Source organism: Hyla sarda, chromosome 8 (assembly GCF_029499605.1).
Source record: "Hyla sarda isolate aHylSar1 chromosome 8, aHylSar1.hap1, whole genome shotgun sequence".
In the NCBI taxonomy this organism is placed as follows: Eukaryota; Metazoa; Chordata; class Amphibia; order Anura; family Hylidae; genus Hyla; species Hyla sarda.
Genome location: NC_079196.1, coordinates 9,703,881 through 9,720,593, shown reverse-complemented (window position 1 = coordinate 9,720,593; position 16,713 = coordinate 9,703,881). Strand labels below are relative to the sequence as shown.

The window sequence follows — 16,713 nt, the reverse complement described above, 5'->3', positions numbered from 1 at the left end:
TTCCGGCCATATTATACCTTTTTTGTTCCGGCCATATTATACCTTTTTGTTCCGGCCATATTATACCTTTTTTGTTCCGGCCATATTATACCTTTTTTGTTCCGGCCATATTATACCTTTTTGTTCTGGACATATTATACCTTTATGTTCCGGTCATATTATGCCTTTTTGTTCCGGCCATATTATGCCTTTTTGTTCCGGCCATATTATACCTTTTTTGTTCCGGCCATATTATACCTTTTTTGTTCCGGCCATATTATACCTTTTTTGTTCCGGCCATATTATACCTTTATGTTCAGGCCATATTATACCTTTATGTTCCGGCCATATTATACCTTTTTGTTCCGGCCATATTATACCTTTTTTGTTCCGGCCATATTATGCCTTTTTGTTCCGGCCATATTATACCTTTTTTGTTCCGGCCATATTATACCTTTTTTGTTCCGGCCATATTATACCTTTTTTGTTCCGGCCATATTATACCTTTTTTGTTCCGGCCATATTATACCTTTTTTGTTCCGGCCATATTATGCTTGTGTCAGCCTTAGTTCTCAGTTATCGTGTTGTTTCTTATGCATCTGGGTCCCAATCTGTACAACATTGAGCTGCTGGACTACAGATCCCTGATCAGCAGTTATAGAACGCCATCTCTGCAGCCAAGCATTGAGGAGATGGAGGGCAGCTCTGCCATGGCTGCCCGTCATGTTTACTGGTGCAGGTTTTGGGTACAAGGTATTAGGGTAGGGTCACACGGAATGGTATTTTATACGCTACTGATCTGCCGATTACAGACCCTACAGTGTGCCTCCAGCTGTGCCTGCCCGCTCATAGTGGAAATCTGCTGCTAAGAACAGACATACAACGATCTGCGACTTGCTGCGCACCGTGTACTCGCACACATCATGCCTGCTCTTGGCCTAACTTAGGGAGCAGGGGGAGCTGCCATGATGTATGCACGTACACTGTGTATGCACGCGGCGACTCGCAGATCGCTGTATGTCTGCTCGTAGCGGCGGATTGCTGCTCCCTAAGTTAGGCCAAGAGCAGGCACGATGTGTGCGAGTACACGGTTGTAGGATCCATATTTTACGCTGCTGCTCAGCGTTTGGAACAAACTGTTCCAAACGCTGGTGTGAGGTGAGATTTCCGAGTGGTTCGATTTTTGCATGGGTTCGGAAATCTTACCACGTCGGGAGCTCATGACGTCATAGCACCGCCCCCTCATGATGTCACGCCCCACCCCCTCAATGCGGTCTATGGGAGGGGTGTGACAGTCACGCCCCCTCCCATAGACTTGCATTGAGGGTGGGGTGGGGCGTGACGGCATGAGGGGAAGGGACTATGACGTCACAAGCTCCCAGCTTCAGCGTTCAGAACAGTTTGTTCCAAAAGCTGAGCAGCGGAGTACCCTTTTAAAGTGAATCTGTCAGCTGCGATTCCAAACTGCTGACACTGTTAGATGCTGTTATGGCGCCTTTCTTATATCTGTCTGAGCTTCTGTATAATAGAAAAATGATTTTATTCTCTGGTGCCAAGAGTCAGACGTTTCCAAGCCTGTGAAGTGTTGAGGACTAGAATCTCTCCTCATTCCCCCTCCCTTCCCTGATTGATTGACAGTCAGCTGGAAGCCGAGCCCTGCTTCCAAATCTTGTTCCTCTACTGTGTGTACAAATTGTATGGAAACAGGGCTCGTCTTCCAGCTGACTGGGCCAGGAGGGGGAGCAGGGAGAGGTTCCGCTCCTCAGGGGCCTGGGAATGCCTATCTGCACCGGAGAATAAAAGTGTTTTTATAGGTTTTAGAAGCTCAGACAGATATATGAAAGGTCCCAAGTGCCTTCTTGTCCCAACGTCACCTAATAGGGTCAGCAGGTTGGAATATGAACTGCAGCTGACAGCAGCATTCTGTGTATACGGTGTCCTACAAACAAGTATATACCCTGCACCCCTGCTGGAAGGGTCTGATAGAGACCACAGTCACTGTAGGAGTTCTCCTTTACTCACGTGGACTCCACCATTATTGGATTATTCCTGTGCTGGAGGCTCCGGGGCCGGATAGTTTAGCGCCGTCTGTATATACGATGTCTGATGGATTGTAACGTCAACCAGGCGCAATGGGGGAGATTCATCAAAACTTGTGCGGAGGAAATGTCATCCAGTTGCGCATAGCAACCAACAAGATTCCTTGGCCTCTGAAAAAGGAAAGAAGCGATCTGATGGGTTGCTATGGGCAACTGGTCAACTTATCCTCCGCACAAGTCTTCATGAATCTCCCCCATAGTGTGTGTTTAATGCTGCCCTGTAATGTGTATATGATGCGGCCCTGTAATGTGTATATGATGCGGCCCTGTAATGTGTATATGATGCGGCCCTGTAATGTGTATATGATGCGGCCCTGTAATGTGTGTATATGATGCGGCCCTGTAATGTGTGTATGATGCGGCCCTGTAATGTGTGTATATGATGCGGCCCTGTAATGTGTGTATGATGCGGCCCTGTAATGTGTGTATGATGCGGCCCTGTAATGTGTGTATATGATGCGGCCCTGTAATGTGTGTGTATGATGCGGCCCTGTAATGTGTGTGTATGATGCTGCCCTGTAATGTGTGTATGATGCTGCCCTGTAATGTGTATATGATGCGGCCCTGTAATGTGTGTATGATGCGGCCCTGTAATGTGTATATGATGCGGCCCTGTAATGTGTATATGATGCGGCCCTGTAATGTGTATGATGCGGCCCTGTAATGTGTGTATATGATGCGGCCCTGTAATGTGTGTATGATGCAGCCCTGTAATGTGTGTATATGATGCGGCCCTGTAATGTGTGTATGATGCGGCCCTGTAATGTGTGTATGATGCGGCCCTGTAATGTGTGTATGATGCGGCCCTGTAATGTGTATATGATGCGGCCCTGTAATGTGTGTATGATGCTGCCCTGTAATGTGTGTATGATGCTGCCCTGTAATGTGTGTATGATGCGGCCCTGTAATGTGTGTATATGATGCCGCCCTGTAATGTGTATATGATGCCGCCCTGTAATGTGTATATGATGCCGCCCTGTAATGTGTGTGTATGATGCCGCCCTGTAATGTGTGTATATGATGCGGCCCTGTAATGTGTGTATATGATGCGGCCCTGTAATGTGTATATGATGCGGCCCTGTAATGTGTGTATATGATGCGGCCCTGTAATGTGTGTATATGATGCGGCCCTGTAATGTGTGTATATGATGCGGCCCTGTAATGTGTGTGTATGATGCGGCCCTGTAATGTGTATATGATGCGGCCCTGTAATGTGTATATGATGCGGCCCTGTAATGTGTATATGATGCGGCCCTGTAATGTGTATATGATGCGGCCCTGTAATGTGTATATGATGCGGCCCTGTAATGTGTGTATATGATGCGGCCCTGTAATGTGTGTATATGATGCCGCCCTGTAATGTGTGTATATGATGCCGCCCTGTAATGTGTGTATGATGCGGCCCTGTAATGTGTGTATGATGCGGCCCTGTAATGTGTATATGATGCGGCCCTGTAATGTGTATATGATGCGGCCCTGTAATGTGTGTATATGATGCGGCCCTGTAATGTGTGTATATGATGCGGCCCTGTAATGTGTGTATGATGCGGCCCTGTAATGTGTGTATGATGCGGCCCTGTAATGTGTGTATGATGCTGCCCTGTAATGTGTGTATGATGCTGCCCTGTAATGTGTGTATGATGCGGCCCTGTAATGTGTGTATATGATGCCGCCCTGTAATGTGTATATGATGCCGCCCTGTAATGTGTGTGTATGATGCCGCCCTGTAATGTGTGTATGATGCCGCCCTGTAATGTGTGTATATGATGCGGCCCTGTAATGTGTGTATATGATGCGGCCCTGTAATGTGTGTATATGATGCGGCCCTGTAATGTGTGTATATGATGCGGCCCTGTAATGTGTGTATATGATGCGGCCCTGTAATGTGTGTGTATGATGCGGCCCTGTAATGTGTATATGATGCGGCCCTGTAATGTGTATATGATGCGGCCCTGTAATGTGTATATGATGCGGCCCTGTAATGTGTGTATATGATGCGGCGGTGTTAGGTGTGTATATGATGCGGCCCTGTAATGTGTATATGATGCCGCCCTGTAATGTGTGTATGATGCGGCCCTGTAATGTGTGTATGATGCGGCCCTGTAATGTGTGTATGATGCGGCCCTGTAATGTGTATATGATGCGGCCCTGTAATGTGTGTATATGATGCGGCCCTGTAATGTGTGTATATGATGCGGCCCTGTAATGTGTGTATGATGCGGCCCTGTAATGTGTATATGATGCCGCCCTGTAATGTGTGTGTATGATGCGGCCCTGTAATGTGTATATGATGCGGCCCTGTAATGTGTATATGATGCGGCCCTGTAATGTGTATATGATGCGGCCCTGTAATGTGTGTATATGATGCGGCCCTGTAATGTGTGTGTATGATGCGGCCCTGTAATGTGTGTATGATGCGGCCCTGTAATGTGTATATGATGCCGCCCTGTAATGTGTGTGTATGATGCGGCCCTGTAATGTGTGTGTATGATGCGGCCCTGTAATGTGTGTATGATGCGGCCCTGTAATGTGTATATGATGCGGCCCTGTAATGTGTGTATATGATGCGGCCCTGTAATGTGTGTATATGATGCGGCCCTGTAATGTGTGTATGATGCGGCCCTGTAATGTGTATATGATGCGGCCCTGTAATGTGTGTATATGATGCGGCCCTGTAATGTGTGTATGATGCGGCCCTGTAATGTGTGTATGATGCGGCCCTGTAATGTGTGTATGATGCGGCCCCGTAATGTAGGGGTGTGAATCGCCAAGAATTTGGCGATTCGATTCGAATCGCGATACCAGTGTGACGATTCGATATATCGCGATATATCGCGATACCGTCTAGGTGACGATACATCGCGATATATCGCCCACCTGGGAGCATTCATAGATCCCAATAGACGCCGCTGTCAGCTTTGACAGCGGCGATCTAGTACTCCGGTGCTGCAAAATAAAATAAAACGCACTTTATCTTACCTGCCAACGAGCCCGCGGAGCTCCGGTACAGGTGTTGGGTCTTCGGGCTGTATTCTTCTTACTTCCTGTTAGTCCGGCACGTCACATGGAGCTTCAGCCTATCACCAGCGGAGGCGGGACATCGCTGCGGCCGGTGATAGGCTGAAGCTCCATGTGACGTGCCGGGCTAACAGGAAGTAAGAAGAATACAGCCCGGGGACCGAACACTTGTACCGGAGCTCCGGGGGCTCGTTGGCAGGTAAGAAAAGTGCGTTTTATTAAAAATTCCACATCCCTAAAAGAATCGATTCAAAAATATTTTGAATCGATTCTGTATCGGCAAATGAAAAATCGCGATTATCGCGAGAATCGATTTTTTCTTACATCCCTACCGTAATGTGTGTGTATGATGCGGCCCCGTAATGTGTGTGTATGATGCGGCCCTGTAATGTGTGTGTATGATGCGGCCCTGTAATGTGTATGATGCGGCCCTGTAATGTGTATATGATGCGGCCCTGTAATGTGTGTATGATGCGGCCCTGTAATGTGTGTATGATGCGGCCCTGTAATGTGTGTATGATGCGGCCCTGTAATGTGTGTATGATTCGGCCCTGTAATGTGTGTATGATTCGGCCCTGTAATGTGTGTATGATGCGGCCCTGTAATGTGTGTATGATGCGGCCCTGTAATGTGTATATGATGCGGCCCTGTAATGTGTGTATATGATGCGGCCCTGTAATGTGTGTATATGATGCGGCCCTGTAATGTGTATATGATGCGGCCCTGTAATGTGTATATGATGCGGCCCTGTAATGTGTGTGTATATGATGCGGCCCTGTAATGTGTGTATGATGCGGCCCTGTAATGTGTGTGTGTATGATGCGGCCCTGTAATGTGTGTGTATGATGCGGCCCTGTAATGTGTATATGATGCGGCCCTGTAATGTGTGTATATGATGCGGCCCTGTAATGTGTATATGATGCGGCCCTGTAATGTGTATATGATGCGGCCCTGTAATGTGTGTATGATGCCGCCCTGTAATGTGTATATGATGCGGCCCTGTAATGTGTATATGATGCGGCCCTGTAATGTGTGTGTATATGATGCGGCCCTGTAATGTGTGTGTATATGATGCCGCCCTCTAATGTGTATATGATGCGGCCCTGTAATGTGTGTGTATGATGCGGCCCTGTAATGTGTATATGATGCGGCCCTGTAATGTGTATATGATGCGGCCCTGTAATGTGTGTATGATGCGGCCCTGTAATGTGTGTATGATGCGGCCCTGTAATGTGTGTATGATGCCGCCCTGTAATGTGTATATGATGCCGCCCTGTAATGTGTGTGTATGATGCGGCCCTGTAATGTGTATATGATGCGGCCCTGTAATGTGTGTATATGATGCGGCCCTGTAATGTGTGTATATGATGCGGCCCTGTAATGTGTGTATATGATGCGGCCCTGTAATGTGTGTATGATGCGGCCCTGTAATGTGTGTATGATGCGGCCCTGTAATGTGTGTATATGATGCGGCCCTGTAATGTGTATATGATGCGGCCCTGTAATGTGTGTATGATGCGGCCCTGTAATGTGTGTATGATGCGGCCCCGTAATGTGTGTGTATGATGCGGCCCCGTAATGTGTGTGTATGATGCGGCCCTGTAATGTGTGTGTATGATGCGGCCCTGTAATGTGTGTGTATGATGCGGCCCTGTAATGTGTATATGATGCGGCCCTGTAATGTGTATATGATGCGGCCCTGTAATGTGTATATGATGCGGCCCTGTAATGTGTATATGATGCGGCCCTGTAATGTGTATATGATGCGGCCCTGTAATGTGTATATGATGCGGCCCTGTAATGTGTGTGTATATGATGCCGCCCTGTAATGTGTATATGATGCGGCCCTGTAATGTGTGTGTATGATGCGGCCCTGTAGTGTGTGTGTGTGTGTGATGCGGCCCTGTAATGTGTGTATGATGCCGCCCTGTAATGTGTGTGTGTGTGTGTGTGTGTGTGTGTGTGTGTGTGTGTGTGTGTGTGATGCCGCCCTGTAATGTGTGTGTGTGATGCCGCCCTGTAGTGTGTGTGTGTGTGTGTGTGTGTGTGATGCCGCCCTGTAATGTGTGTGTGTGTATGATGCCGCCCTGTAGTGTGTGTGTGATGCCGCCCTGTAATGTGTATATGTTATCGCTCCTGTTCTCGTCTGACACTGTCATGTGAAGAGTCTCTTGTTCCTTTCCTATGGGGAGATGTCGGACGAGGCTGCTGACATTTTGACATAGAGAAGAAGCTGCTCCTAACGCTCAGTCATTATATGGTGAATACTTTGATTCATGACCATTATCTATCTCTGCTGGCTGACAGTGAATGGGAAGGTTCTTATTTAGGGAGCATTCACACCACATTTTGTGGCACGAATCCAGAGGGAAAAGCTCAAAACCGCCTGCGGACATATTGGTGCTACCCCAAATTATCTAATGACCCAAATGTGCTCACCTAGTGACTCAGGGTCATTCTATCCGTCCATAGCCAAATTTTGGCCCCGACTGTTCTGCTGCATTATTTAGTCTGGGCCTCGCTTCTTGGCTTTTTGGCTAAGATCAAGTATCTGTTCTTATTGGTTCATATTGGTGGATCGGGCACCACTGATGTGGGACCGGTGAGGATGGGCGCTACATGGAGGGGACAGGTGTTCCGGGGCTGGTTCTGAAGAATCAGCTCGACAGCTGTCCCGGTGGGGCCGGTTTCCCTCTGGGTCTCGCTGAGAGGGTCTAGAGCCGAGGTTCTCTTGTGTCTCGGGGACTGGGGACCCCAAGGTGCCTAAACTCACTGGGTGTATTGGCTCACTGAGTGGAAGCACGGGCACATGACCTCTTCACCTTGTGGCACTCACCTCTTGATTCCCGACCTTCTGGCTAGGATCAGAGACATTTTTATAGATCCGGCCGGATGTCCGGGCAGTATATCTGCTCACATTCATTTATATATTTCTTTTATGTGTCCACAGGATTGTTAGCATCCGGTAGCCCTTCTGGGGGTCTCTCCTGGCGGTCTAGTTGAGGTTGGTGTGGCCATCAGGTTCTGAACCTCCCTTCAAAAACCCCGGGTCCTCCTGCATGGGCAGGGTACCGACCGTTTACGGCTCTGCGGGCAGATACCTTGGCTAACGCTAAGGGGGATGCCGGGGGCATTTGGCCCTTAGTAGCTTCGGTGAAAAGGGACTTATAACCTGGAACCTCGCAGGTACCTTTTTGTCCAGAGGCGAAGGGAAAGGTTTGTCGGGGGACTCTGTCGTGTCGGAGAAGGCCTTGTGATAGTCCGCATCCTTTGTGCACATTTTTTTAGTGTAACACGTTTTGCACTTTTTCTTGCACTTTGGGTTATTCGAGAGCACGTTCCTCGGCTCTTAAAAAAGTATTTTGTCTGGGCCAAAAATCGGGTATGGTTAGAAAATGACCCGAACTTAGTCACTGGGTGACCCTGTTTGGGTCATTGGGTCATTGGATTTAATGCGGTTCAGTATGGATATGTTGGCAGACGTTCTAATCTTCTCTCGCTGTATCCTGTGTGAACGCAGCCTTACATTCAGAGACTCCTCCTGGCCTAGACCTGGCACAGCTGTGGAGGGTTTCTTCACACGTCACTGTTATATTACTAGACCCTTACAATAGAGATGTTCTATACCACTCGACCCTACAGAACAGCTCACCCGTAAACAAGGCCACTACACATCACAGCAAGCAGAGATCTTGAAACACTCAATATATGAAAAAATTGCTGACCTTTGTTATACAAGGATTTCACTTTGTTTACACAAAATTGTGCACACCGGCCCTTTAATAAAACTTGCAAACAGCCTTATAAGTTTTCTTCACTTCCACCATTCGTCTCTCTTCTGACCGGTCAGAGTGGATAAAGAGCTTAGTCGCGTCTACACAACCTGCGACTACCGGCCTCATAACCTTCCCAGCTCGTCCCCTTCTCCTCAATGCTGCATTGTTAGAGAACTGGAGCAACACAGCAGCCACAATGATGTCAGTGTCATGTCTCCTGGCCGCTCACCAGGAACGCTCCAACGCAACGTTGTATAATCCATCACATAGAAGTGCAAGACGCAGACCTTAAAGGGGTAAAGTTTTTAATCAACTGGTGCCAGAAAGTTAAACAGATTTGTAAATTACTTATATTAAAAAATCTTAATCCTTCCAGTACTTTTTAGCAGAGGAAATTATTTTCTTTTTGAATTTCTTTTTTGTCTTGCACTTTGCAGTGCTCTCTGCTGACACCTGATGCCCGTATCAGGAACTGACCAGAGCAGGAAAAAAAATCCTCATAGCAAACCTGTGCTGCTCTGGACAGTTCCTGACACGGACAGAGGTGTCAGCAGAGAGCACTGTGGACAAGACAAAAGAAATTCAAAAAGAGTAGAATTTCCTATGTAGCATACAGCTGCTAAAATGTACTGGAAGGGTGAGGATTTTTTAATAGAAGTAATTTACAAATCTGTTTAACTTTCTGGCACCAGTCCATAAAAAAATTAAAAAAATATAAATAAATGTTTTCCACCAGAGTACCCCTTTAAATCCCTCCAAGGTGTCATTCATGTCATGTGGGTACTCAGCCCCATTCTGCATTATCTATATTGTGGGGTCACAGGTCAGGTGCCCATAGGTCCGGCACTATTCCCCTCTTCCGCCTTTGCAGCATCGGAGATGGTGCTGGAATAATCCATTGCTCTGCATCAGTGTACATATACACCAGTCATACTGATTGATAATGATCGCTCATATGTAGCAAAACTACAACTCCCAGCATGCCCGGACAGCCAACGGCTGTCCGGGCATGCTGGTAGTTGTAGTTTCGCTACAGTTGGACACCAGTGTTATTGGAAAGCACACTACATACAGGAAATACAGTTCTGCCTTGGCCATATGATGTACACAAAGCTTCTGTTCAATGAAAGCAAGCAGAGATATTAAAGGGGTATTCCAGGAAAAACTTAGATATATAGATATATATATCTATATATCTAAGTTTTTCCTGGAATACCCCTTTAATATCTCTGCTTGCTTTCATTGAACAGAAGCTTTGTGTACATCATATGGCCAAGGCAGAACTGTATTTCCTGTATGTAGTGTGCTTTCCAATAACACTGGTGTCCAACTGTAGCGAAACTACAACTACCAGCATGCCCGGACAGCCGTTGGCTGTCCGGGCATGCTGGGAGTTGTAGTTTTGCTACATATGAGCGATCATTATCAATCAGTATGACTGGTGTATATGTACACTGATGCAGAGCAATGGATTATTCCAGCACCATCTCCGATGCTGCAAAGGCGGAAGAGGGGAATAGTGCCGGACCTATGGGCACCTGACCTGTGACCCCACAATATAGATAATGCAGAATGGGGCTGAGTACCCACATGACATGAATGACACCTTGGAGGGATTTAAAGGGGTACTCTGGTGGAAAACATTTATTTATATTTTTTTAATTTTTTTATGGACTGGTGCCAGAAAGTTAAACAGATTTGTAAATTACTTCTATTAAAAAATCCTCACCCTTCCAGTACATTTTAGCAGCTGTATGCTACATAGGAAATTCTACTCTTTTTGAATTTCTTTTGTCTTGTCCACAGTGCTCTCTGCTGACACCTCTGTCCGTGTCAGGAACTGTCCAGAGCAGCACAGGTTTGCTATGAGGATTTTTTTTCCTGCTCTGGTCAGTTCCTGATACGGGCATCAGGTGTCAGCAGAGAGCACTGCAAAGTGCAAGACAAAAAAGAAATTCAAAAAGAAAATAATTTCCTCTGCTAAAAAGTACTGAAAGGATGAAGATTTTTTAATAGAAGTAATTTACAAATCTGCTTAACTTTCTGGAGCCAGTTGAGATATATATATATATATATATATATATATATATATATATATATATATATATATATATATATATATATATATATATCTCAACTGGCTCCAGAAAGTTAAGCAGATTTGTAAATTACTTCTATTAAAAAATCTTCATCCTTTCAGTACTTATGAGCTTCTGAAGTTAAGGTTGTTCTTTTCTGTCTAAGTGCTCTCTGATGACACGTGTCTCGGGAAACGCCCAGTTTAGAAGAGGTTTGCTATGGGAATTTGCTTCTAAACTGGGTATTTCCCGAGACAGGTGTCATCAGAGAGCACTTAGACAGAAAAGAACAACCTTAACTTCAGAAGCTCATAACTACTGAAAGGATTAAGATTTTTTAACAGAAGTAATTTACAAATCTCCTTAACTTTCTGGAGCCAGTTGAGATATATATATATATATATATATATATATATATATATATATATATATATATATATATATATATTCTGGAGCCAGTTGAGATATATATATATATATATATATATATATATATATATATATATATATATATATATATAGTTTTTTCCTGGATAACCCCTTTAAGGAATTAATATAGAAAGTTTATTAATATAAAGCAAAATCTTGAGGTGGGGGCCACACAGTGATTTTTGGCTGTCGCAGGACATGTGCGACCCAAGATTTGCCATGTCTCCCTGTATCCGTTGCCCCGCCTTGCGGCAATGCAAAGGAAATCGCAACGCAACAGTCCAAGCTGCCCTTACATCAGTCTGGCCATTTGGGTTGCATTGCGGGCCTATTTGCATTGCTTAGCCGTAAAGCAGCACAGCCCATACAGGGCGACGCAGCACATCTTTATTTACGTGACCGGAATTTAAGAACGCAGTCACGTGTAACGGATCTGTCGTGGATTTGAGGCGGGTTAATCAATATCAATAGTTGAAGACCGCAGCCGATACGTTCCGTGTAATTGTAGCCTAATGTCGCTATACGACATCTCTTTTTGCTTGCGGTTCCTGTGCTCCATATTGTGCGCGGCGTCTGGATGATCTGTCCTGGATGCGATTCGTCACTTTTATTGGTGATCACGTTTTTTTTTTTTGTGTTCGGTGTCGCTCGCTTGGTCACGTCCTATTTTACCTGCGGTCATGTGAAGGTTTATTATGGCCGCTCAGCTGAGGATGTAAATGATTACCCCGATTGGGGGGGGGGGGGGAGCGGCTTCGCCTTGTGTCCGTAGAGGAGTGTGAGGAGGGGTCAGGGTGTGCGTTGAGTGACACCCTCAGCTGTAGGTGACACGCGGCTATGGAGGTGACTTTCCTCGCTTCTATTTTCGGTCTGCGGGAGGAGATGGCACATGCGTTTGTAGTGTCTCCGCTCCGAACACCCCCCCCCCCCCCATCTGCTCGCTCAGCACGTGTAAGCGATACGGACGGGAGCCGCAGCGCCTCCTCTCCTGCGCCGCACCTTTTTATTTTAGTCACTCTCTCCAGATTGTGCTGCTGACAAATGAGAGCCGCGCCTGGCATGAGTGTAATGAATATTTTATCATGGCCGCCGACGCTGGCAGATTTGTTTTCTCACTGTCACTTGTATTTACATAGAAGCTTTTACTGTCTGTATCAGTGTTTCCCAACCAGGGTGCCTCCAGCTGTTGCAAAACTACAACTCCTAGTATGACGCAGACATTAGTCCTGACAGGTTAACAAGGCCTTTATCAAGGCAGAAACAAGGCCTTAGAGCTGTGTTTTCCAAACAGTGTGCCTCCAGCTGTTGCAAAACTACAACTCCCAGCATGCCCGGACAGCCAACGGCTGTCCGGGCATGCTGGGAGTTGTAGTTTTGCTACAGCCGGAGGCACCCTGGTTGGGAAACACTTCTCTATACTCTCCTCTATTCCACTATCACTAACTAGATTATTCAGCGACAAAACAGCAAAATGTTCGTTCATTGGCGGATCGCTTGGGCGCAAAAATATCGTAGCGCATGAAGCGCTTCTCCCCGTGTTAAAAAGATAGCAATGGAAGTGACTGACCACACAAGATCCAGCCTTAATTCTCACGGTCCTTCACTCCATACTAAATGGCTTTATCAACAATTAGACATTTATTTATTTTTTCCCCAAAAACAGCGCCATCCCAGTTCTCAGGCTGTGCGCGGTACTGCAGCTCTGTTCAATTGAAGTGAATGGGGTCATGTTGTAATACCGCATGCAGCCTGATGACAGTGGTGGCGCTGTTTTAGGAAGAAATCATCTCTGTCTGTCTAATCCTGGATAACCCCTTATGTCATTAGTCTTGCGTATAGTTAATTGGCGCTTGTATCGGTCAGCTGTCTGTCCTTGAAAAAGGGCTCTATCCCCAAAATGTTAGCGTAACATAGTTCCCCTTATCTCCAGAAACAAGAAAACCTTTTACACCGGGAAATTTTTGCCGCTGATGATTTGGCAGCAGAAATTCCCGGGTTGGGGACCCGCCATATGAATGGATGCGTTCAATCTTTTGGTGAAATTCTGGCAGTTTGCATTGCTGTCTATGGAGACTGCGCACATCCGTGTGGTCTTAGCGCCCACGGGAGATAGAATCCCCGCCCGGAATATCTCCGCAGTGTGGACGGAGTCAATGAACTTCATGGGGCGTAAAGATTTGGCGCTTATATCCGCAACAGTCTGACGCAGACATAAGCACTGACCTATTGACAGGCGGGAACAAGGCCTTAGAGCAGCGTTTTCCAAACAGTGTGCCTCCAGCTGTTGCAAAACTACAACTCCCAGCATGCCTGGACAGCCAAAGGCTGTCCAGGCATGCTGGTTGTTGTAGTTTTGCAACAGCTGGAGGCACACTGTTTGGAAAACGCTGCCTTCAAGTGGTGTCAGGATCCCGGACCAAGTTGCGGTATCGGTCGCATTTTTATTTATTTATTTTTTTATTTTTTTTAGGCCACTCTGCAGCTTTGTTGATTTGGCCTCAAATATTACTTTTTATTAGTTTTATTACTTTTATTTATTTTTTGCCCTTCACGTGTAAATTAATGGTCTGCAGCATCTGAAGCGCCTGAAAAATGGAGGATTTGACGGTCTATAGAACGCGACCCTGGTTCTGTACGCTGATTTTATTTGGGGGGGGGGGGGTGAGCACACACCTTATGCATTGCTTATGGGAGATACCACAGTACAGTACAGTGCTCTGGGGAGGGCTAAAATAACCCTTTAAATGCAGATACAAGCTCTTTATTTATTTTATTTCTTTATTTTAGATGACCACAAGCATGTTTCAGTATTGTATTTTTAATATACATTTTTTTATCTTTGTAATTTTTTTAAATATTTTTTTTTTTTTTTGCAGTGTAGTTTTTGGTTTTTGGCTATGTGACTTTTACAGGTTAAAAAAAAATACAAAAAAAATTAAAAATGTGTACATTTTTATTTTATCTATCAAAATAGCAGAACCAAAAGCGAAACTCTGCAAAATTGCAAAAACCATGCAATTTATTTTTCTTTTTTTCTTTTTTTTTTCTTTTCTTTCTTTTTTTTTTTTTCTTCTTTTTTTAGTGTAGGGTCACATGTAGTATTTGATTCATGTGCATTTTTCAGTGATAGCAAAGTATATGGGTGTTTATTATTATTCACCATAGACTTTGCTAGCACAGAAAAACGCACGTGCCTCAAATACGCAGCATTTACGCTACGTGTGACCCTAACCTAAATGGGCTTTTACCTGCCTTTTTAACAAGCACCTAAAAACTCCACTAGAACAGCCCAAAAAAAATGTGCAAAAAACGTAATCTGTGGATCCAGCCTTACTGCAGCCGCAATAAACATCAGGTGTATTAACCATGATTTTTATGTTTTTTTGGGGGGGGGCGTGGCCCCCCAAATATGAGTCTCCTCAGAACGTTCTCCTTGAGCTCTGGGGGTCCTGCAGTATGGAGCGGCTCTGGATTGAGGTTGATGCAAGATTTGGGGGGTATATTAGCACTCTCTGTAGGGGGTTGCAATGATTTGTATTTATTGAAGTCCCAGGTGGGGGTTGGGGAAGGTCCTGGTGCCCACCCGCAGCATTGGGTGACACTGGGGGGGGGGCATGTACGATGAGTTTGCAGTCCCGCCCGTCCATCATGTACGATGGGTTTGCAGTCCCGCTCGTCCAACATGTACGCTGTGTTTGCAGTCCAGCATGTAAGATGGGTTTGCAGTCCCGCTCGTCCAGCATGTAAGATGGGTTTGCAGTCCCGCTCGTCCATCATGTACGATGGGTTTGCAGTCCCGCCCGTCCATCATGTACGATGGGTTTGCAGTCCCGCCCGTCCATCATGTACGATGGGTTTGCAGTCCCGCCCGTCCATCATGTACGATGGGTTTGCAGTCCCGCCCGTCCATCATGTACGATGGGTTTGCAGTCCCGCCCGTCCAGCATGTACGATGGGTTTGCAGTCCCGCACGTCCAGCATGTACGATGGGTTTGCAGTCCCGCACGTCCAGCATGTACGATGGGTTTGCAGTCCCGCTGTGGGTTGCAGGAAGTTTACACACAGTTTCCTGATCCCATAATGAAGTTGTTTAGCTCCCTGGAAGCCTCGGCCCAGGATGAAGGACGTCACATAAGATCCTCTAAAGCCCTGAGCTCCTATAATCAGGAGGGGCTTATCCTCCATCCACGTCACCTCGTCCTGTCACCCTGGGATCCCTGGCAGCCACTGTCCGGGCCTGCTGGGAGTTGTAGTTTTGCAACAGCTGGAGGCACACTGTTCTATGGTTGTGACCGGGTAGGTGGTCTGAAATGAATACCTGTATCGCGCGTGGCGGCGGCGGCCTTCATCTGATGGTAGTTGTGGTTTTGTAATAGCTGGAGAACACTGCTATATAGCAACACAAGCATCTTTATAAGGCTATGTTCACATGGTCGATTCCATGCGGAATGTCCGTCCAGAAAATACGCATGGACATTCTGTGCATTTGAATAATCCTGTGGGCGCTAGGAAATGTGCGATCTCATGGACTTTCTGCAGATACCGGAATCTTTCTGCTGCCAAAATTCCGCTGTGTGCACAGTGCAGCAGAATCCCATTGAAGTCAATGGGACTCTGCTGCAGCGGAATACCGGTGCTGAATTTTTTTTTCTGCGGACATTCTGCCGTGTAAACATGGCTTAAAGGGGTACTCCGGTGGAAAACTTTTTTTAAATTTTTTTTTCCTTAAATCAACTGGTGCCGGAAAGTTAAACAGATTTGTAAATTACTTCTTTTAAAAAATCTCAATCCTTCCAGTACTTATTAGCTGCTGAATACTACAGAGGAAATTATTTTCTTTTTGGAACACAGTGCTCTCTGCTGACACCTCTGTCCATTTTAGGAAATGTCCAGAGTAGGAGAAAATCCCCATAGCAAACATATGCTGCTCTGGACAGTTCCTAAAATGGACAGAGGTGTCAGCAGAGAGCACTGTGTTCCAAAAAGAAAATAATTTCCTCTGTAGTATTCGGCAGCTAATAAGTACTGGAAGGATTGAGATTTTATAATAGAAGTAATTTACAAATCTGTTTAACTTTCTGGCACCAGTTGATTTAAAAAATAAAATAAAAGTTTTCCAGCTGAGTACCCCATTAAGGTCAGGTTCACACTTCTGAAATCTCTGCACTGATCTTTTGGCAGATCCGTGCAGAAATGCATTTCCATCAATGGGCGGCATTGCAGTCTGCGCATGTTTCTTGCACTGCCCGAGGGATCTCTGACGGAAATTCTGTCTGGAAATCCTGTATCATAGGATCTTACAGTCTTGTGTGCTCAGATTTAGAGCTCTGCTGC

At 45.9% G+C, this 16,713-nt stretch overlaps 1 protein-coding gene across 1 annotated transcript in view; it reads left to right on the top strand.

The window, feature by feature from the left end:
* CLASP1 (cytoplasmic linker associated protein 1) overlaps positions 1-16,713 on the top strand; it is a gene marked incomplete in the record, with an annotated part of 180,394 nt that overhangs the window by 27,341 nt on the left and 136,340 nt on the right.